General features: G+C 40.0%; 1 pseudogene; it reads right to left on the bottom strand.

Moving 5' to 3' along the window:
* Positions 1–9503: 9503 nt before the first annotated feature.
* LOC140598134 (cytochrome c oxidase subunit 1-like) lies at positions 9504–11022 on the bottom strand (annotated as a pseudogene).
* Positions 11023–23371: the final 12349 nt, after the last annotated feature.

Here is a 23371-nt window from a genome sequence, read left to right as displayed (position 1 = left end):
TGAGCCAAAGATGGCCCCTGTATATTGGCAGGCTGGTACCCACTAGTTCAAAGCCTGCTGCTGGTGTCAAACTCAAAATTGTTTTTACACATCTAGTTTTTAAAAAACAGAACCATAAATCCTAGATTTTAAGGCCATGATTGGCTGCCTGATTTCCATATCCCATGTACCTGAGGCCAATATTTCTCAATCATAAATAAAATCCATCCATCTATCCATCCATCCATTAATCAAGTAAGATCAACTCTTCAAACTGAAAGACCCTAAACTGCTGATGGTCTTCTAAGTCTCTGACCCAGAGACCCACAGCCAGGCTGTGGAAAAGGCATCACTTAGGTACATAAGCGCCCTCTTCAATTTCCCTTTTCCTAGGACACTGTCTTGCCCTCTTGTACTTCTGGGTAGTAGATATTGGAAAGGTTGATACTGTGATGGACCTCCCCTGTTGCAAACATCTCAGGAGTCAAAGAAAGGTTACTGCTATCTCATGGTCCCATCTTTCTCCTTTGGCCTAAACTGAACTGAACTGAACTGAACTCACTATACATGCTTTTAGTCTTTGTCTTTTTTTTTTTTTTAATTTTTATTTATTTATGATAGTCACACAGAGAGCGAGAGAGAGAGAGGCAGAGACATAGGCAGAGGGAGAAGCAGGCTCCATGCACCGGGAGCCTGACGTGGGATTCGATCCCGGGTCTCCAGGATCGCGCCCTGGGCCAAAGGCAGGCGCCAAACTGCTGCGCCACCCAGGGATCCCAGTCTTTGTCTTTTTAAATTTAAAATATTTGGGATCCCTGGGTGGCGCAGCAGTTTGGCGCCTGCCTTTGGCCCAGGGCGCGATCCTGGAGACCCGGGATCGAATCCCACGTCAGGCTCCCGGTGCATGGAGCCTGCTTCTCCCTCTGCCTGTGTCTCTGCCTCTCTCTCTCTCTCTCTCTGTGACTATCATAAATAAATAAAAAAATAAATAAATTTAAATTTAAAATATTTGATTGTTCAATTAGCTAAAAAGGATAAATGGGAAAAGGATAAAAACAAGGCTTCCTTAGAACAAGTGAACAAGCCACAAGGAATCATCTGGCCATTTGTACAGTATTTCAACACATTCAGCCATTGTGAAATATCACATCCTCTAAAATCTGAATATTTCCTATGATCTAGGATGACCTACTTTAAACAGAGCTAATTGATGACACTCCTTCAAGACCAGAAAGCCATATATTTACATACTACATACCATGTTTTCTATATATGTTATTATCCTAACATAAAATATGTGTTACAGATTTCTGTGAAATATATTTTATGGTATATTCAGTTTTCTGTGGCATGTATGCTATTATTTAGATTAAAACCATAGTAAGAACAGTAAGAATCACTGTCAATTTTTAATAATCCTAGTAAAACTAATTATGCAACCACATGTGTCAGAAAAAATGAAGTTATCATTAATTAGCTTTTATTCAAAACAGGTTTAGACTTTAAAAAATGAGTCTGCAAATCTAGCAAAATTACTTTGCAAAAAGTATTTGCATTATGTAGATACCTAGGCCTTAAAGAGTGATCTCACACTTTGATATGTGCATATAGTGATTTCACCAGAGGAAACATACCTTATGAAAAAAAAAAAAAGAAACATACCTTATGGACAAAGAAAAAACCTGGCCAACACAACCTCAGCCAGGTGATCAAAGATAAATATCAACAGTGACAAGCCATCTTGAGAGTATACATACTTAATGTGAAGTGACAAAGACATTTTGTCTCTGTGGTCTCCCTTCTGCTCCCAAATACAGAACTGCAATGTAGCCATATGAGAAAAACATTAGACATATACCAAGGGTCATTCTACAAAGTACAGAAGCTGTACTCCTCAAGACTTTCTTGATGATGAAAAATATGGAAAGGCTGTGAATTGTCATGGCTAAGGGGAGCCTAAGGGGAGATAGCATGACTGGAGGTAACGTGCCGGCTGGGATGAGTCTCAAACAGAAAAAGTTAAAACCTAACCAAATCTGACCAAAACTATAGACTTATTTAATAATAGTATATCAATTTTGCATATTAGTTGTGAAGATGTACTAATTGATACAATGAATATTTGACAGACTGCTCATTTGTTTTGTTTCTTAAATTCCACAAGTGAAATCATCTGGTGTTTGTCTTTCTCTGAATTATTTCACTTTAACATTCTATTCTCTGGCACTATCCATATTATTGCAAATGGCAAGTTTTCATTCTTTTTGGCGGCTGAATTATATTCCATTATATATGTATACCACATCTTCTTTATCCATTCATCTACTGAAAAACAGTTGGCCTGCTTTCCTAATTTGTCTATTTTAAAGGGGAAAAAAAAAAACACAGAGAGACAGACAAAGAAACAGATTCTTAACTACAGAGAACAAAGTGATAGTTACCAGAAGGGAGGTGGTTGGGTGGATGGGGGAAATAGGTGATGGGTATTAAGGAGTACACTTGTCATAATGAGCACTGGCTGACATATGTAAGTGCTGAATCACTGTATCGTACACCCAAAATTACTGTACACTGTTGTTAACTCTACTGGAAATGAAACAAAAAATAGTTGGTAACAGTCTTAGGTATATGGAATCTCTGAGTACTGTCTTTCCAGTTTTTGGATAAATCTAGACCTATTATAAAATGAAAAGTTTTTAGTAATCGTTGTTTGATTTTAAACACATAATACTGCAAAATTAGTCCTACTTACTAGTAATTGCACATATTCAAAGTCTGTTTTATTTAAACAATAGCATTTGTATTATTAAAGACATACAGTTAAATGTTAATGTTTATTGGAAGAGAACATGATTAGATGTTTATTTTGTCCCTAGTGCAGCATATTATCAGTTGCTGTTAAGCTTGGAAAGGTGCATTCGGTAACAATAATTTCAAGGATAAGGAGCACTCTTAAGCTTCAGATCCCATGCCTTCTGAGACTCAAAGGAATCGGAATTTTTTTCCCTGGAGGAATAAAGTGTTCACTGTTTTATGCACAAGGTGTGTACCCTATGTAGCATTCCATCCCTTGTTAATGGTTTATATCTTTGTGGCAAATTTTGAAGAGTGCTTATAAGAGAGGCTGCTTGAATTGAGACCTGTAGACTGAAATAGTGGGGTTGGAGTTTTCTCAGGACAAGGTCATTTGTTATTTAAGAAGCATCAGTAATGGGACTGTAAGGGATAATAAAACTAAGGAACCTTGCTAGCCATTTTACTTACGATGTAGGGTACTACACCAATTTCTCAGTGTTTCAGATCTCATGGAACATGATATTGAATACAGACATATGACGAAAGGGTTAGTGCCCTGCTGTCTTCCCTGGCACTCCCCGTCTTGTACACACAGTGGCTGCCTCCTGCAATTGCCTGCAGTTCTTTGCCTGAGGGTTGATTGGCTTCCTTGGCTTCTTTGGCCATCACAGTGAGTGCTTCTGCCAGGTAATTAATGTCCATGAGGGAAGCATTCATCCCATGCAGGTCTTTGCACAGTATATTAATAAGTATACTGGAATTAAGAAAAAAACAGTTGGCAAACTGAGCATTAGGTATATGGAAATGCTTTGTATTGTTTTTCCTATTTGATCTATTGGTAACTGAACCTGTTATAAAATGGAAAGTTTATTAGTAGCCATTGTTTTATTTGTGAACACATAATGCTGCATAATTAGTCCTAGTAGTCACTGACACATACTCTGTTCTGTTGTTTTATTTAAATAGTAGCATTTATGTTACAGTAATTGAATAATACACAATTATATAGAAATCACAGAAAGATTTGTTTTACATAGTTTACATTAAGATAACACACACACATATACATAACATTATGTATTGTATGATAATGTAGTTTTCTGAACTACGATGGATGTGTCCTCATTTGGTGCTTTATAATGTTGTTCCCTACTACCCTAGTGGCTAATTAATATTGATGGAGAGAAAAATCATGATTATCATAATAGAATATACCAACAAATACTATACAGAGATTATTAGAGGAAATAAAAGATACTTGATTTGAGGGTGCCTGGGTGGATTGATCAACTAAGTATCTGACTCTTCATTTTGGCTCAGGTCATGATTTCAGGGTCATGAGATTGAGCCCCAAATCGGGCTCCACCCTTAGTATGGAACCTACTTAAGAGTCTCCCTCTCTCTCTGGCCCTACCCACAACTGACACCCTCCTGTCTCTTGCTCTCAATATATATATGTTTTTATGTGTATATGATATACACATACACACACATATATAAATACATATATACTTATATATAATATATATATATATACATTTGATTTAAAGACACACAGTTAATTGTTAATATTTATAGGAAGAGAATGTGAGTAGATGTTTATTTTGTCACTAGTGCAGCATATTATCAGTTGCTGTTAAGCCTGGAAAACTATACTCTGGAACACTGATTTCAAGGATAGGGAGCACTCTAAACTTCAGATCCCATGCCTTCTGAAATGCCAAGGAATGGGAAAACTTTTCGTGGAAGAATTGTGTTCACTGTTCTGCATGCAAAGTATACACCCTAGGTAGCACTCTATCCTTTGAATTATGTTTTTGTCTTTGGCAAGTTTTGAAGAGTGCTTATAAGAAAGTGTGCTTGACTTGAGACTTCTAAGACTGAAATGGTGGGGTTGGGGTTATTCATGGGACAGAAGTTATTTGTTAAAGAGGTGTCAGTGTTGAAAGTATAAATGATAATAAATTTAAGGAACCATGATAATAATTTTACTTATGATGTGGGGTCCTACACTACTTTCTTAGTGTTTCAGATCTCATGGGTCATAATATTGAATACAAACATGTGATGAAAGGGTTAGTGCCCTGCTGTCTTCCCTGGCACTCCCCATCTTGTACACACAGTAGCTGCCTCCTGCAATTGCCTGCTGCTCTTTGCCTGAGGGTTGATTGGCTTCCTTGGTTTCTTGGCCATGAGAGTGAGCACTTCTGCCAGGTAACTAATGTCCATGAAGGAAGCACTCATCCCCATGCAGGTCTTTGCACACTTGAGTACGATGACGCAAGGCTGTTCTGCACAGTCTTCTGGATGTTCCCAGTGGATGGAGACAGAATTGCCCACAGCAGTGACATCTTCACTAACATCCTGTATTGTTTGTTGGCTCCTTCCTTCTTCACATCCTTAGCTACTATCATTGCTTTCTGAAGACCCTTTCAGAGACACTACTTATACTCACATCCTTGTCCAGAGTCACTTTCTGAGGGATCCAACCACTCATAACTCCCACCACTCCTAAGAGTTATGGGTGTTGTCCCTCTGTGCCCCAGGAGAGAATCTACATTTTAAAATACACACATTCTTGGGAGATCCCAAGATTAGTCATGAGCATCAAGTTACTTCCCCCCCATTTGTGTGTAAAATTTAAAAACTACACATACAAAGTAGTAGAGTGACATAGACAATAGTGAGATTATACAAGCTTGTCCCACAAAATGGGATGCTCAGGCTGGAAGGAGACATTTGTTGAAGGGTCATTATCAGTAGCACTATCATTGAGTTCAAGTATCATGTCCTATCCTTTGAAAATTTTTCATTGACTCCTGTTTTATCCATAAGGGTACTTCTTGGCTATATGCCCACCTAGTCCTTCATCTCCAGTCCTAGTCTCATCCTCATCCAACCCCCATTCCCCTGTTCCCACTTTCTGTGTCTCTTCCTCCTTTTCTGCTCCCCAGGATTCCCCAAGATCTGCCTTGACTCCAGACTCTCACCCTTCTGCTGTCAGGGGTTCCTTGGGTCCTCCACCTCTCCTGATCCCCTCTAATTAGTAGGAGGGGATGTAAGGATGAATCAAGGTCCTGCTGTGCCTTGACCTAAGTCCTGAGTCTGCAAGAGGGAATGGGCCCCACCCTGGAGTCCTGGGTTGCCTGGGTATTGATCTATAGCAAAGATGTAATTGAATACAACACAAACACATTGAACTCTAGGCTTTTTCAGGCATTGGAAAGAACACCAGCATACTTTGGGGAGGGTAGAAGTCAAGAGACACAGTGATGGTTAGGTCTTGCCCTGTAAGATGTTCCAGATGTTAAGCCTGTTACCTAAAAAATGTCAGAGAAGGAAAAGTAATAAGATGTCATGTTCAATGAGTGCTTTATGTCAGGTGTGCTTCAAACTTCTTTATCAATCATTCTATCCTCAAGCAATAGTGCCCTACAATACAAAATACAAAATACCATCCCCATTTTGGGGATCAACATGTTGAGGCTCAGAGACAGGCACACAGCTAGTGAGTAAGGGAGCTGATATTCCAACCAAGGCAGAGCCTTCCCTTCTACCCAAGACTCTGTAAGCTTCTATAGAGCTGCATGCCTCTTGGTCCTTTCTGGTTAAGGGAGCAAAGGGATATTTAAATACTAATAGGAATCAGAATTTCTGTATGTAGAAAACATAACAAAAGGAGGCCTGTCCAGGAAGGGTAGGTTCAGAGTACCCATCTCAGGGGAAGACTCAGGATTAACCTCAGGCCAGTGGCCTCTTACTCCAGCTGTGATGGGCTTACATGTCAACCAGAAGTGTTATCAGACCCTGAACTGTGTTCCCCAAACTTCTTGGGACTCTGTGTAGACTGAGAGGTGTTTGTATCAAGCAGATGTGAATCCTTCCTCAGGCTCTGGGTTTCCTTGTCTGAACTTCTGACTGTGGCTAAGAATGAGAACATCTTCAACAGCAAATGGGACATGTGAAAAGGACACAGGAACCATCTTGGAAGGATCACCATTGACCAAATCAAGACAATCTGCATATCCAAATGAGTCATGGCAGGAATAGTTTCCCAACATTGAATAATAATCCAGGAGTCTAGAGTGCTACTTAAGAAAACCTCTAAATATCAGGATGGGAAAGAAGGGAAAGATCTTTACAAAATATTGCTCAGAAATATAGAAAATGGAAATAAGAAATCATCTTTTTTGGTATATTTTTTATTGGAGTTCAATTTGCCAACATATAACACACAGTGCTCATCTCATCAAGTGCCCCCCTCAGTGCCCATCACCCAGTCACCCCAACCACCTGTCTACCTCCCTTTCCACTACCCCTTGTTCATTTCCCAGAATTAGGTGTCTCTCATGTTCTCTCACCCTCACTGATGTTTCCCACTCATTATCTCTCCTTTCCCCTTTATTCTCTTTCACTATTTTTTATATTCCCCAAATGAATGAGACCATATAATGTTTGTCTTTCTCCGATTGACTTCCTTCACTCAGCCTAATACCCTCCAGTTCCATCCATGTTGAAGCAAATGGTGAATATTCGTCATTTCTAATGGCTGAGTAATAGTCCATTGTATATATAGACCACATCTTCTTTATCCATTCATCTTTTGATGGACACTGAGGCTTCTTCCACAGGTTGGCAAAAAAAAAAAAAAAACCAAAATCAATTATTGTAACAATTCAGCCACCAGACTCAGCCAGTCCTGTAGTATTCCTAATGCTTATTAGGGCAACGGTGGCCCCTCCAATTAGGTGAATTAATAGGTGACCACCTGCGATATTAACTATTGTATAGTTAGGGCTACTGGTTGAATAAAAAGGCTGAACGTCTTAATAATTAAGAGCATGGGAATAAAGGGAATAGGTGTTCCTCGGGGTAGGAAAGGAGCTAGGGATTCTTTTGTTTTATGCTGAAATCTGTTAATGACTGTTCCTGCTCATAGGGGGATGGCTACTCCTAAGTTTATTGGTAATTCTGTAGTAGGGGTAAATGAATGTGGTAGAGTACCTAGAAATGGGTTGAACCAAGAAATAGACTTAATTATATTAACATTAAGGCTCAAGTTTGTCCTTTATGGTTATGAGTAGCTAGCATTTGTTTTTATTATTTATTTATTTATTATTTATTTATGAAAGATTTTATTTCTTTATTCATCACACACACACACACACACACACACACACACACACACACACACAAACAGAAGCAGAGACACAGGCAGAGGGAGAAGCAGGCTCCACGCAGGGAGCCTGATGTGGGACTTGATCCCGGGTTTTCAGAATCACACCCTGGGCTGCAGGCTGCGCCATCGGGTCTGCCCTAGCATTTGTTCTATTGTTAATTGAATTAATAATTGTTGGATAGAGACAGGACAATTACTGACTAGCTAGGAGGGTGAAGGGAGTAAGATACTTGGGATATAATGATTAGGATTTCAATGGGCTGACCTATTATTTGGGGGTAATGAAACAGGTGAATACAATTTTTGTTCATTTTTTTTCTCAAGGTGCAAGATATTTTAATGTCGCTACTAGCTTCAGTCCTAGATTTTCTGGATAATATTTTGAGAGTTTCAGTAGAAACACGATGAACAGGGCTATAATCATTGATAAAATCATAATAAATCAGGTTGATGTATTTGTGGCATTTCATTAAGGAAAGGTTAAAACTCTGAATCTTTTTTTTTTAAGTTTTTATTTTATTATTTATTCATGAGAGACACACAGAGAGAGGCAGAGATACAGGCAGAGGGAGAAGCAGGCTCCGTGCAGGGAGCCCGATGTGGGACACGATTCCGGGTCTCCAGGATCACGCCCTGGGCTGAAGGCAGCGCCAAACCGCGGAGCCACCAGGCTGCCCAACTCTGAATCTTTAACCTACAAGGGTAATGCTTTGTAGCTTCTCAATGGTTTTACAGTATGGATGCAGATCATTTTTCAAAGTATGATGGTGGCACCAACTCAAGAACGATTGGTATCAAGCTATGTTTGGAACCACAGACTTCTGAGCATTGGCCATAGTATATTTCTCGTTGTACAACCATTAGAGCAGTTTGGTTTACTCATCCTGGGAGAGCGTCAGTTTTTAAACCTAGAGACAGTATAGCTCATGAACGTAAAACATCTAATGAAATTAATATATGGATTGTTATTTCTATTGGTAGTACAGCCCAATTATCAAATCTCTAGTAATTGCAGTTGTCTGGGTTCTAGTTCCTGTGTTGGGATCACATAAGAGTCGAAGTTTAAGTCTTCATAATCTGTATATTTATAACTTCAGTATCATTGGTACCCTATGGTTTTTATGGTTAAGAATGGGTCATTGATTTCATTCATTATATAAGGGATTTGTAATGAAGACAGGGTGATTAAAATGAAAATATCTGGTAGAATAGCTCATACAGTCTCTACTACTTGTATATCTATTGTGCTTGTTTGAGGTAATGTAATTGCTAATATCAATGAAATGATGTAAAGGACTAAGGAGCTAACTAGAAATATAATTATCAGTGTGTATTAGCTTGGAAATGTAAAAGTTATCCTATTATAGGGGAGTTTGTGTCTTGGAAACCTAATTGGAAAGGGTACGCCACAGAGATATAAAGGACTTCACCCTATAATTTAACTTTGACAAAGTTATGTAATTTTTACTGAAGTGTCTTTATTGAGAAGGATATAATGGTTATGGCATTAGCTTGAAACCAGTCTAAGAGGGTTAGATTCCTTCCATTCTTATTTTGGGGTTACATAAGTGGGCTCTCTGAATGTGTGATATGGAGGAGGACACCCATGTGGTCATTCGCTATTTGTTGTAGTAAGTTCTATTGCTACTTTTCATTTCGATGCAAAGACTTCTCAAATTATAAATATCATTAATATTACCACTGTTAATAAAATAAATGTGCCCATAGAGGAGACTGCATTTCATGTTGTATATGCATCTGGGTAATCAGAATTGTGTTGAGGCATTCTGGATAGTTGAAGAAAATGCTGAGAAAAGAATGTTCTGTTGATGCCAACAAACATAAGTGGGAAGTGAATTTTTGCTCAGGTGCTATTAAGAGTATAGCCTGAGCATAAAGTGCATCATGAACAAACCCGCCCATGATAGCAAATACCACTACTATCGAAAGAATGTAGTGAAAATGTGCTGCTACACAGTATGTGATATGGAGGAAAATGTCTAGGGATGAGTTAATTAGTACAATGCCTGTTAGGCCTCCTATAGTAAATAGGGCAATAAAGCCTAGGGCTCATAGTATAGCAGGTTATCACTTGATATTTCCTCCATGAACGGTGGCAAGTCAGCTTAATACTTTGATTCCTGGTGGAATAGCAGTAAATATAGTCGCTGATGTAAAGTATGCTCATGTATCACTGCCTATCCCTAAACATGGTGGGTCCATATGATAGAGCCTAAGAAACCAATAGATATTATTGCTCAGACTATTCCCATATACCTGAAAGGCTTTCTTGCCTGAATAGTATGTAACAAAATGTGAGATTATCCTGAAACCTGATAAAATTAGCATACGTATTTTGGGGTGTCTGAAGAATCAGGATAGATGCTGATATAAACTGAGGTCCCCTCCTCTGGCTGGGTCAAAGAATGTGGTATTAAGCTTTCAATTTGTTCATAGAATAGTAATTCCATCTGGCAATACTGGCAGTGATAGGATTAGTAAGACTGCTATAATTAGGACAGATCATATGAATAAGGGGGTTTGATACTAGGACATTTCAGGGGGGGGGTTACAATAAGAATGGTAGTAATGAAGTTAACAGTGTCTAGAACTGAGGACACACCTGCCAGATGTAGAGAGAAGATTATTAGATCCACAGATGCTCCTGTGAGAGCTAGACTGCCAGCTAGAGGAGGATAGGTGGTTATTCCGGTTCCCGCACCTGCTTCCACCATAGAAGATACAGGTGATAGCAGAAAGGATGGCGAGAGTAATCAGAAGCTTATTTATTCTGGGGAATACTATGTCTGGAGTGCCAACTATTAGAGGGCCTAGTCAATTTCCAAAACCTCCAATTATAACTGGTATACCTAAAAATTGTTTTGCTCCATGGGCAGTTATGATTACATTATAATTTTGATCATCTCCTAGTAGAGCCCCAGGCAGGCATAATTCAGCACGGACCAGGAGACTAAGAGTGGTGCCTACCTGGCCAGCCCATGCACCAAATAAGGGTAAATAATGCCAATGTCTTTGTGATTTGTGGAAAATAACTGAATTATGAACATAGGTAATATGGCTGAAAAAATATGGCTGAGAAATGCATTACACTGTAAATCTAAGAAGAGGGGTTTAGCCCTCTTCCAGCCAAGTTCTGTGGTGTAGTATCACATTAAATTGCAAATTCAAGGCAGCAGCTTCAATTCTGCCAGGGTTTCTCCTGCCTTTTTTTCCTATGTGGTGGGAGAAGTAGATTGAAGCCAGTTGATTAGAGTATTTAGCTGTTAACTAAAATTTCCTGCGATGGAAGCCCACTAATCTAATAAAGGCTTAGCTTAATTAAAGTATATGATTTGCCTTCTCTGATTGACTTTCTTCACTCAGCATAAGACCCTCCACTTCCATCCACATCGAAGCAAATGGTGGATAATTGTCATTTCTAACGGCTGAGTAATATTCCATTGTATACATAGACCACATCTTCTTTATCCATTCATCTTTCGATGGACACCGAGGCTCCTTCCACAGTTTGGCTATTGTGGACATTGCTGCTAGAAATATCGGGGTGCAGGTGTCCTGGCGTTTCATTGCATCTGTATCTTTGGGGTAAATCCCCAGCAGTGCCAATTCCTGGGTCATAGGGTTGAGGAACCTCCACACAATTTCCAAAGTGGCTGCACCAGTTCACATTCCACCAACAGTGCAAGAGGGTACCCCTTCTCCACATCCTCTCCAACATTTGTTGTTTCCTGTCTTATTAATTTCCCCCATTCTCCCTGGTGTGAGGTGGTATCTCATTGTGGTTTTGATTTGTATGTCCCTGGTAGCCAGTGATGCGGAGCATTTTTCTCATGTGCTTCTTGGCCATGTGTATGTCTTCTTTGGTGGAATTTCTGTTCATGTCTTTTGCCCATTTCATGATTGGATTGTTTGTTTCCTGGGTGTTGAGGTTAATAAGATGCATTTCTGGAAAACCACAAACTACCAAAACTGGAACAGGAAGAAACAGAAAACTTGAACAGGCCAAAAACCAGGGAGGAAATTGAAGCAGTCATCAAAAACCTCCCAAAACTAAAATGTCCAGGGCCAGATGACTTTCCAGGGGAATTCTATCGGACATTTAAAGAAGAAATACTACCTATTCTACTATAGCTGGTTCAAAGGATAGAAAGGAATGGAATACTTCCAAACTCATTTTCTGAGGACAGCATGACCGACCTTGAAACAAAACCATGGACCCCACCAAAAAGGAGAATTATAGACCAATATCCCTGATTAACGTGGATGCAACAATTCTCAACAAGATGCTATCCAATAGGATCCAACAGTACATTAAGAAGATTATTCATAATGACCAAGTGGGATTTATCCCCACAATGCAAAGTTGGTTCAACACTTGTAAAACAATCAGTGTGATAGATTACATCAACAAGAGAAAAAACAAGAAACATATAATCCTCTCAATAGATGCAGAGAAAGCATTTGACAAAATACAGCATCCATTCCTGATCAAAACTCTTCAGAGTGTAGGGATAGAGGGAACATTCCTCAGCATCTTAAAAGCCATCTATGAAAAGCCCACAGCAAATATCATCCTCAATGGGGAAGCACTGAGAGCCTTTCCCCTAAGATCAGGAACACGATAGGGATGTCCAGTCTCACTACTGCTATTCAACATAGTACTAGAAGTCCTAGCCTCAGCAATCAGGCAAGAAAAAGAAAGAAAAGGCCTTCAAATTGGCAAAGAAGCCAAATTCTCCCTCTTCACACATGACATGATACTGTGCATAGAAAACCCAAAACTCCACCCCAAGATTGCTAGAACTCATACAACAATTCGGCAATGTGGCAGGATACAAAATCAATGCCCAGAAATGAGGGGGCATTTCTATACACTAACAATAAGACTGAAGAAAAAAAAACAGAAATTGAGGAGTCAATCCCATTTACAATTGCACCCAAAAGCATAAGATACCTAGGAATAAACCTAACGAAAGACGTAAAGGATTGATACCCTAAAAAGTAGAGAACATTTCTGAGAGAAATTGAGAAAGACACAAAGATATGGAAAAACACTCCATGCTCATGGATTGGAAGAATTAATGTGGTGAAAATGTCTATGCTACCCAGGGCAATTTACACATTCAATGCAATCCCTATCCAAACACCATGGACTTTCTTCAGAGAGTTGGAACAAATCATCTTAAGATTTGTGTGGAATCAGAAAAGACCCTGAATAGCCAGGGGAATATTAAAAAAGAAAACCAGGGCCTGGGGCATCACAATGCTGGATCTCAAGCTATATTTACAAAGCTGTGATCATCAAGACAGTATGGTACTGGCACAAAAACAGACACAAAGATCAATGGAACAGATAAGAGAACCCAGGAATGGACACTTGACTCACTGGTCAACTAATATTTGACAAGGGAGGAAGAAAGAATATCCACTGGAAAAAGGACAGTCCCTTCAATAAATAGTGCTGGGAAAATTGGACAGCCACGTACAGAAGAATGAAACTAGACCATTCTCTTACACTACACACAAAGATAAACTTAAAATGGTTGAAAGATCTAAATGCAAGACAACAATCCATCAAAATCCTAGAGAATAACACAGGCAACCCACTTTTTGAACTTGGCCACAGTAACTTCTTGCAAGATACATGTATGAAGGCAAGGGAAACAAAAGCAAAAATGAACTATTGGGACTTAATCAAAATAAAAAGCTTCTGCATAGCAAAAGAAACAGTGAACAAAAGTAAAAGATAACCTACAGAATGGGAGAAGATATTTGCAAATGACATATCAGATAAAGGGCTAGTATCCAAGATCTATAATGAACTTATTAAACTCAACACCCAAGTAACATAAATGGCTTCTAATATTGAGGAATGTTCCCTCTATCCCTACACTCTGAAGAGTTTTGATCAGGAATGGATGCTGTATTTTGTCAAATGCTTTCTCTGCATCTATTGAGAGGATCATATGGTTCTTGTTTTTCATCTTGTTGAAGTGATCTATCACATTGGTTGTTTTACAAGTGTTGAACCACCCTTGCATTGTGCGGATAAATCCCACTTGGTCATGGTGAATAATATTAATGTACTGTTGGATCCTATTGGCTAGGATCTTGTTGAGAATTGTATCCATGCTAATCAGGGATCTTGGTCTATATTTCTCATTTTTGGTGGGGTCTTTGGTTTTGGAATCAAGGTCATGCTGTCCTCATAAAATGAGTTTGGAAGTATTCCATTCCTTTCTATCCTTTGTTCTTTTTTTTCTTTTTTTTTAATAAATTAATTTTTATTGGTGTTCAATTTACCAACATACAGAATAACACCCAGTGCTCATCCCATCAAGTGTCCCCCTCAGTGCCCGTCACACATTCACCCCCACCCCCGGCCCTCCTCCCCTTCCACCACCCCTAGTTCATTTCCCAGAGTTAGGAATCTTTATGTTCTGTCTCCCTTCCTGATATTTCCCACACATTTCTTCTCCCTTCCCTTATATTCCCTTTCACTATTATTTATATTCCCCAAATGAATGAGAACATACACTGTTTGTCCTTCTCCGATTGACTTACTTCACTCAGCATAATACCCTCCAGTTCCATCCACATTGAAGCAAATGGTGGGTATTTGTCGTTTCTAATGCCTGAGTAATATTCCATTGTATACATAGACCACATCTTCTTTATCCATTCATCTTTTGATGGACACTGAGGCTCCTTCCACAGTTTGGCTATTGTGGACATTGCTGCTAGAAACATCGGGGTGCAGGTGTCTTGGCGTTTCATTGCATCTGAATCTTTAGGGTAAATCCCCAACAGTGCAATTGCTGTGTCGTAGGGCAGGTCTATTTTTAACTCTTTGGGGAACCTCCACACAGTTTTCCAGAGTTGCTGCACCAGTTCATATTCCCACCAACAGTGTAAGAGGGTTCCCTTTTCTCCACATCCTCTCCAACATTTGTTGTTTCCTGCCTTGTTAATTTTCCCCATTCTCACTGCGGTGAGGTGGTATCTCATTGTGGTTTTGATTTGTATTTCCCTGATGGCAAGTGATGCAGAGCATTTTCTCATGTGCATGTTGGCCATGTCCATGTCTTCCTCTGTGAGATTTCTCTTCATGTCTTTTGCCCATTTCATGATTGGATTGTTTGTTTCTTTGGTGTTGAGTTTAAGAAGTTCTTTATAGGTCTTGGAAACTAGCCCTTTATCTGATATGTCATTTGCAAATATCTTCTCCCATTCGGTAGGTTGTCTTTTAGTTTTGTTGACTCTATCCTTTGCTGTGCAAAAGCTTCTTATCTTGATGAAGTCCCAATAGTTCATTTTTGCTTTTGTTTCTTTGGCCTTCGTGGATGTATCTTGCAAGAAGTTACTGTGGCCAAGTCCAAAACGGGTGTTGCCTGTGTTCTCCTCGAGGATTTTGATGGAATCTTGTCTCACATTTAGATCTCTCATCCATTTTGGGTTTATCTTTGTGTATGGTGGAAGAGAGTGGTCTAGTTTCATTCTTCTGCATGTGGATGTCCAATTTTCCCAACACCATTTATTGAAGAGACTGTCTTTCTTCCAATGGATAGTCTTTCCTCCTTTATCGAATATTAGTTTACCATAAAGTTGAGGGTCCACTTCTGGATTCCCTATTCTGTTCCATTGATCTATGTGTCTGTTTTTGTGCCAGTACCACACTGTCTTGATGACCACAGCTTTGTAGTACAACCTGAAATCTGGCATTGTGATGCCCCCAGCTATGGTTTTCTTTTTTAAAATTCCCCTGGCTATTCGGGGTCTTTTCTGATTCCACACAAATCTTAAAATAATTTGTTCTAACTCTCTGAAGAAAGTCCATGGTATTTTGATAGGGATTGCATTAAACGTGTAAATTGCCCTGGGTAACATTGACATTTTCACAATATTAATTCTGCCAATCCATGAGCATGGAATATTTTTCCATCTCTTTGTGTCTTCCTCAATTTCTTTCAGAAGTGTTCTATAGTTTTTATGGTATTGATCCATTACCTCTTTGATTAGGTTTATTCCTAGGTATCTTATGCTTTTGGGTGCAATTGTAAATGGGATTGACTCCTTAATTTCTCTTTCTTCAGTCTCATTGTTAGTGTATAGAAATGCCATTGATTTCTGGGCATTGATTTTGTATCCTGCCACGCTACCAAATTGCTGTATGAGTTCTAGCAATCTTGGGGTGGAGGCTTTGGGATTTCTTTGTAGAGTATCATGTCATCGGCAAAGAGGGAGAGTTTGACTTCTTCTTTGCCAATTTGAATGCCTTTAATGTCTTTTTGTTGTCTGATTGCTGAGGCGAGGACTTCCAGTACTATGTTGAATAGCAGTGGTGAGAGTGGACATCCCTGTCTTGTTCCTGATCTTAGAGGAAAGGCTCCCAGTGCTTCTCCATTGAGAATGATATTTGCTGTGGGCTTTTCGTAGATGGCTTTTAAGATGTTGAGGAAAGTTCCCTGTATCCCAACACTCTGAAGTATTTTGATCAGGAATGGATGCTGTATTTTGTCAAATGCTTTCTCTGCATCTAATGAGAGGATCATATGGTTCTTGGTTTTTCTCTTGCTGATATGATGAATCACATTGATTGTTTTACGAGTGTTGAACCAGCCTTGTGTCCCAGGGATAAATCCTACTTGGTCATGGTGAATAATTTTCTTAATGTGCTGTTGGATCCTACTGGCTAGTATCTTGTTGAGAATTTTTGCATCCATGTTCATCAGGGATATTGGTCTGTAATTCTCCTTTTTGGTGGGGTCTTTGTCTGGTTTCAGAGTTAAGGTGATGCTGGCCTCATAGAATGAATTTGGAAGTACTCCATCTCTTTCTATCTTTCCAAACAGCTTTAGTAGAATAGGTATGATTTCTTCTTTAAACGTTTGATAGAATTCCCCTGGGAAGCCATCTGGCCCTGGACTCTTGTGTCTTGGGAGGTTTTTGATGACTGCCTCAAATTTCTCCCTGGTTATTGGCCTGTTCACATTCTCTATTTCTTCCTGCTCCAGTTTTGGTAGTTTGTGGCTTTCCAGGAATGCGTCCATTTCTTCTAGATTGCCTAATTTATTGGCGTAGAGCTGTTCATAATATGTTTTTAAAATCGTTTGTATTTCCTTGGTGTTGGTAGGGATCTCTCCTTTCTCATTCGTGATATTATTAATTTGAGTCTTCTCTCTCTTCTTTATAATAAGGTTGGCGAATGGTTTATCTATCTTATTAATTGTTTCAGTGAACAAACTCCTGGTTCTGTTGATCTGTTCCACAGTTCTTCTGGTCTTGATTTCATTGAGTTCTGCTCGAATCTTTATTAACTCTCTTCTTCTGCTGCCTGTAGGATCTATTTGCTGTTTTTTTCTCTATCTCCTTTAGGTGAAAGGTTAGCTTTTGTATTTGAGTTCTTTCCAGATATTGGATGGCTGCTTGTATTGCGATGTATTTGCCCCTCAGGACTGCTGTTGCTGTATCCCAAAGATTTTGAATGGTTGTATCTTCATTCTCATTAGTTTCCATGAATCTTTTTAATTCTTCCTTAATTTCTTGGTTGACCCTTTCATCTTTTAGCAAGATGGTGCTTAACCTCCATGCGTTTGAAGTCATTCCAAACTTCTTGTTGTGATTTAGTTCTAATTTCAAGGCATTATGGTCTGAGAATATGCAGGGGATGATCCCAATCTTTTGGTATCGGTTCAGACCTGATTTGTGACCCAGTATGCAGTGTATTCTGGAGAAAGTTCCATGTGCCCTTGAGAGGAATGTGTATTCAGTTGAGTTTGGATGTAAAGTTCTGTAGATATCTGTGAAATCCATCTGGTCCAGTGTATCATTTAAAGCTCTCATTTCTTTGGAGTTGTGTTTAGGAGACCTATCGAGTTTAGAAAGTGCTAGATTGAAGTCACCAAGTATAAGTGTATTATTAACTAAGTATGTCTTAGTTTTGGTTATTAATTGATTGATATATTTGGCAGCTCCCACATTCGGGGTATATATATTGAGGATTGTTAAGTCCTCTTGTTGGATATGTCCTTTAAGTGTGATACAGTGTCCCTCTTCATCTCTCAGTACAGTCTTCAGCGTAAATTTTAGTTTATGTGATATAAGGATGGCTACCCCTGCTTTCTTTTGAGGACCATTTGAAGGATAAATTGTTCTTCAACCTTTTATTTTCAGGTTGTAGGTGTCCTTCTGTCTAAAATGAGTCTCTTGTAGACAGAAAATAGATGGGTCCTGCTTTTTTATCCAGTCTGACACCCTGCGCCTTTTGATGGGGTCATTAAGCCCATTCACGTTCAGAGTTACTATTGAAAGATATGAGTTTAGTGTCATCATGATATCTATTCAGTCCCTGTTTTTGTGGATTGTGCCATTGGACTTCTTCTTAAAGGGGAATTTTGAGAGCTGGTTTGGAGGTCACATATTCTTTCAGTTCCTGCCAGTCTTGGAAGCTCTTTTCTCTCTTTCCATCCTGAATGAGAGCCTTGCTTGATAAAGTATTCTTGGTTGCATGTTTTTCTCATTTAGGGCCCTGAATTTATCCTGCCAGCCCTTTCTGGCCTGCCAGGTCTCTGTGGAGAGGTCTGCTGTTACCCTAATACTTCTCCCCATAAAAGTCAGGGATTTCGTGTCTCTTGCTGCTTTAAGGATCTTCTCTTTACCTTTGGAATTTGCAAGTTTCATTATTAAATATCAAGGTTTTGAGTGGTTTTTATTGATTTTAGGGGGGGATCTCTCTATTTCCTGGATCTGAATGCCTGTTTCCCTTCCCAGATCAGGAAAGTTTTCACCTATGATTTGTTCAAATACATATTCTGGACCTCTGTCCCTTTTGGCGCCCTTGGGAACCCCAATTAAATGTAGATTTTTCTTCCTAAGGTGTCATTTATTTCCCTCAATCTATCCTCATGGTCTTTTAATCATTTGTCTCTTTTTTCCTCAGTTTCTCTCTTTGCCATCAACTTGTCTTCTATGTCACTCACTCGTTCTTCCACCTCTTCAATCCTTGTCGTTAGGATTTCTAGTTTGGATTGCATCTCATTCAATTGATTTTTAATTTTTGCCTGATTAGATCTAAATTCCGCAGTCATGAAGTCTCTTGAGTCCTTTATGCTGTTTTCTAGAGCCATCCGTAGCTTTATAAAAGTGCTTCTGAATTGGCTTTCTGACATTGAATTGTAATCCAAATTTTGTAACTCTGTTGGAGAGAGGACTGTTTGTGATTCTTTCTTTTGAGGTGTGGTTTTCCTTCTAGTCATTTTGCTCAGTGCAGAGTGGCCAGAAACAAGTTGTATTGGGAAAAGGAGAAAAAGAGAGGAGAGAAAGAAGGAAAGAGAAAAAGAAAAAAGAAAAAAGGAAGAAAAAAGAGAAAAGAAAAAGAAAGAAGAAGAAAGAAAGGAAAAAAAGCGTGGGGGAAGCAAACAGGAATCAAAAAGCAAAACAAAGCAAAACAAAACAAGGAAAACACGGAGGAGTATCCTCTGATTCTGTAAGTCCCTTGACTTCCCCTGGAACTTTCCAGTGCTGCTTGGTCAATAATTTGTTTTTCCCCTGTCCGTGTAGCTGCTCTTCTGGGGGAGGGGCCTGTTGTGCTGATTTTCAGGTGTTAGCACTTGGGGGAGCTGCTCTGCCCTCTGCCTGGTGCAGGGCTCAGTGGGGGTTGTTTACCCCGTGAAGCCCCAGGAGGAACAACCACAGTGGCGATGGCCAGCTCTGGAGCCCTGGATTCAGCCCCCGCAGTAACTATGCAGCTCTCTGTCTGCAGGGGCCTGGATGCTCCGGGGGCAGGGCCGCTGATCCGCTCAGCTTGGGGCAGGAGTGTCCTTGCTGTCCTGGGCCCTCCCGGCCTCTGCCTGTCCTGGGGGGGAGGCCGGATCCTGGGCTGTGTCCCCGGTGCCCTGTGCTCTGGGGCCTGCGCTGTTGGATTCACGCTCCTGGCCGGGCAGCCCCCTCCACGGAGCCTCCGACCGAGCCCCTCTGAGCTGCTCCCGGGTCCTGCTGCGCACGCTGCACCCCTTTAGGGAGCTCGGCACACTCTCCCCGGGGGCGCAGGTGTCTGTTAGTGTCCCGGGGGATCCCTGGGTGGCGCAGCGGTTTGGCGCCTGCCTTTGGCCCAGGGCGCGATCCTGGAGACCCGCGATCGAATCCCACGTTGGGTTACCAGTGCATGGAGCCTGCTTCTCCCTCTGCCTATGTCTCTGCCTCTATCTCTGTCTCTCTGTGACTATCATAAATAAATAAAAAAAATTTTAAAAAAGGAAATGTTAGTGTCCCAGGGAGCCTGAGGGCATCTCCGCCCTCCTGGGGTCCTGCTCTAACTCCCTGCGAGCGCCTTTCCGCCCGGGGAAGGTTGGTGCAGCTCCTCCTTCTCCGGGACGGGGCTTTCCTATCCTGGGGACACTCGCCCCAACCTTAGCCCAGATCTTCGCAGGGCCGCTCCCCCTTGGATGCCTTTTGTTTCTTTATTTCTTTTTTCACCGTCTTCCTACCTTGATAGAAGCGTGAACTCTTCTCACTGTAGTATTCCAGCTGTTCTCTCTTGAAATCTCAGGCCAATTTGTAGATTTTCAGGATGATTTGAAGGTTATCTAGGTAATTTGGTGGGGACAGGTGACTTGGGGACCCTACTCTTTCGCCATCTTGCCCCTCCTCAGTAGGATGCTCTTTAACCTCCATGTGTTTGACTTTCTCCCAATTTTCTTCTTGTGATTGAGTTCTAGTTTAAAAGCACTGTGGTCTGAAAATATCCAGGGCCACTCCCAATCTTTTGGTTTTGGTTGAGACCTGATTTGTGACCCAGTATGTGGTCTATTCTGGAGAAAGTTCCATGTGCATTTGAGAAGAATGTGTGTTCAGTTGCATCAGTTGGAAAGTTCTGTATATATCTGTGAAATCCATTTGGTCCAGTGTATGATTTAAGGCCCTTGTTTCTATGATGATGTTGTGCTTAGAAATCTGTCATTTGCTGAAAGTGCTACGTTGAAGTCTCCTTCTATTAGTGTATTGTTATCTAAGTATGTCTTTACCTTGGTTATTAATTGATTGATATTCTTGGAAGCTCCCACATTAGGGGCATAAATATACATGATTGTTAGGTTCTCTTGTTGGATAGATCCTTTAAGTATGATATAGTGTCCCTCTTCATCTCTTACTACAGTCTTTGGGATAAGCTTTAATTTATCTGACATGAGGATTCCTACCCCAGCTTTCTTTTGAGGACCATTTGAATGGTAAATGGTTCTCCACCCTTTAATTTTCAGGCTGGAGGTTTCCTTAGGTCTAAAATGAGCCTGCTGTAGACAGCATATAGATGGGTCTTGCTTTTTTTTTCCAGTTCAATACCCTGCGTCTTTTGATGGGATCACTTAGCCCATTAACGTTCAGAGTAACTATTGATAGATGAATTTAGTGTCATTGTATTACCTATTTAGTCCCTGTTTTTGTGGTTGTTTCTGTGGGCCTCCTCTTTCTTTTACAGCATCCCCCTTAATATTTCTTGCACAGCTGGTTTAGTGGTCACATATTGTTTCAGTTTCTGCCTATCCTGGAAGCTTTTTATCTCTTCTTCTATTGTGAATGAGAGCCTTGCTGGATGAAGTATTCTTGGCTGCCTGTTGTTCTCATTCAGTACACTGTATATACCATGCCAGCCCTTTCTGTCCTGCCAGATCTCTGTGGGGAGGTCTGCTGTTAATCTGGATATTTCTCACTATTTAAGTTAAGAATATGTCTTGCACTGCTTTAAGAATTTTCTCTTTATCTTTGAAATTTGCACGTTTCACTATTAAATGTTGAGGTGTGGAACAGTTTTCTTTTTTTGGTGGGGGGGGATCCTCTCTTTTGGATCTGAATGCCTGTTTCCTTTTCCAGATTTGGGAAGTTCTCAGCTATGATTTGTTCAGATATACTTCGTGGTCCTCTCTCTCTCAGCCTCTTCTGGGATCCCAATTATATATAGATTCTTCCTTCGGAAGCTATCATTTATTTCCCTAAGCTGTTCCTCATGGGCTCTTGTTTTCCTTTTTCCTTCAGCTTCCTTCCTTGCCACAAACTTGTCTTCTATGTCACTCATTCTCTCTTCTACTTCATTAACTCTAGCAATAGAACATCCAGTTTGGATTGCATTTCATTTAATCTATTTTTAATTTTGGCCTGATTAGATCCCAGTTCTGCAGTATGAAGTCTCTAGAGTCCTCTGTGCTTATTCCCAGATCCACCAGTAGCTTTATAATTGTACTTCTGAATTGAATTTCTGACATCGTATTGAAATCCAAATTCTGTAACTCTGTGACTGAGAGTACCATTTCTGGTTCTTTATTTTGTGGTGAATTCTTCATTCTAGTCATTTTGTCCAGTGCAGAGTGGCTGTATAAGTGGGCTGAGTAAAAAATATGAACCACAACATAAGTAAAATACAGCATACATGATTCCTAAGAGGTCAGAGACCAGACAATAAAAGAAAAAAACAGAACAAAATAAAACAAAAGGATCACTAAAGTGTAAAGTAAATTTTAACACAAAGTAGTAAAAATAAAAAGGCAAAAACCAAAAACAAAGAAGAAAAAAGGAAAAAATGTAAAGAAGTGGGAAAAGAGGAAAAATGGGGGTGGACAGGGTGGTGAAGACATCGTAGTGGAGAGAATGTAGTCTCCCTGAGGGTCCTAGAGGGTGATCCTCCTGTTTCTGAGTGTATTTTGTTCTGTATTTTAGAAGATGCTCAATCCCAAATTTATATAAACCAGCAATACTTCTCGAAAGCCTCAACATTCACCACAAAAACATAAACAAGATAAATAGAGGGGCAGAATGGGAAGGGAGAGAGAATATAATCTCACAGAATGAACCAACACGGTATTCCACTTGGTTCTGGGTGTATGCTGGTCATGTTTTAGAAGGTACTAACATCCACCATTGTAAAAACAACGCGAGGCAGAAAAAAACAAAAAACAAAAACCTGTATGTCGGATATCTACCAAAATTAAATTGAACACATTGAAGGGAATCCAGAAGTGAAAAACAGATCTAAGACATTTAATTGTAGAAATATGAAAGCCAAAAAGGAAAAAACTTAAAAATGAGGAACTGGTAAAAACTTGTAGTTAAGGGGGGAAAAGAGAAAAAATATTGGAGAATTTTAGTCTGACATAAAAACAAGTCATAATGGAAAAAGAAAAATAAAAGAATAAAAGGACCCTCTAGCTCTATATACTATTTTCTCTCAGGCCTGAAGCTTTCCAGTGCTGCTTGGTCAGTAAACTTGCTCTTCTTTTGTACTTCCAGCTGCTCTTCTGGGGGAGGGGTCTACTGTGCTGATTGTCAGGTGTCTTTGCCTGGGCAGAGATGCCCTGGCCCTTGCTAGTATGGCCCTTGCCCAGCTCAGTATGAGCTTTTTATCCTGTG

Source organism: Vulpes vulpes, chromosome 3 (assembly GCF_048418805.1).
Source record: "Vulpes vulpes isolate BD-2025 chromosome 3, VulVul3, whole genome shotgun sequence".
Taxonomy (NCBI): Eukaryota; Metazoa; Chordata; class Mammalia; order Carnivora; family Canidae; genus Vulpes; species Vulpes vulpes.
The sequence above is the reverse complement of the archived record's forward strand: the minus strand, read 5'-3'. Positions and strand labels throughout refer to the sequence as shown.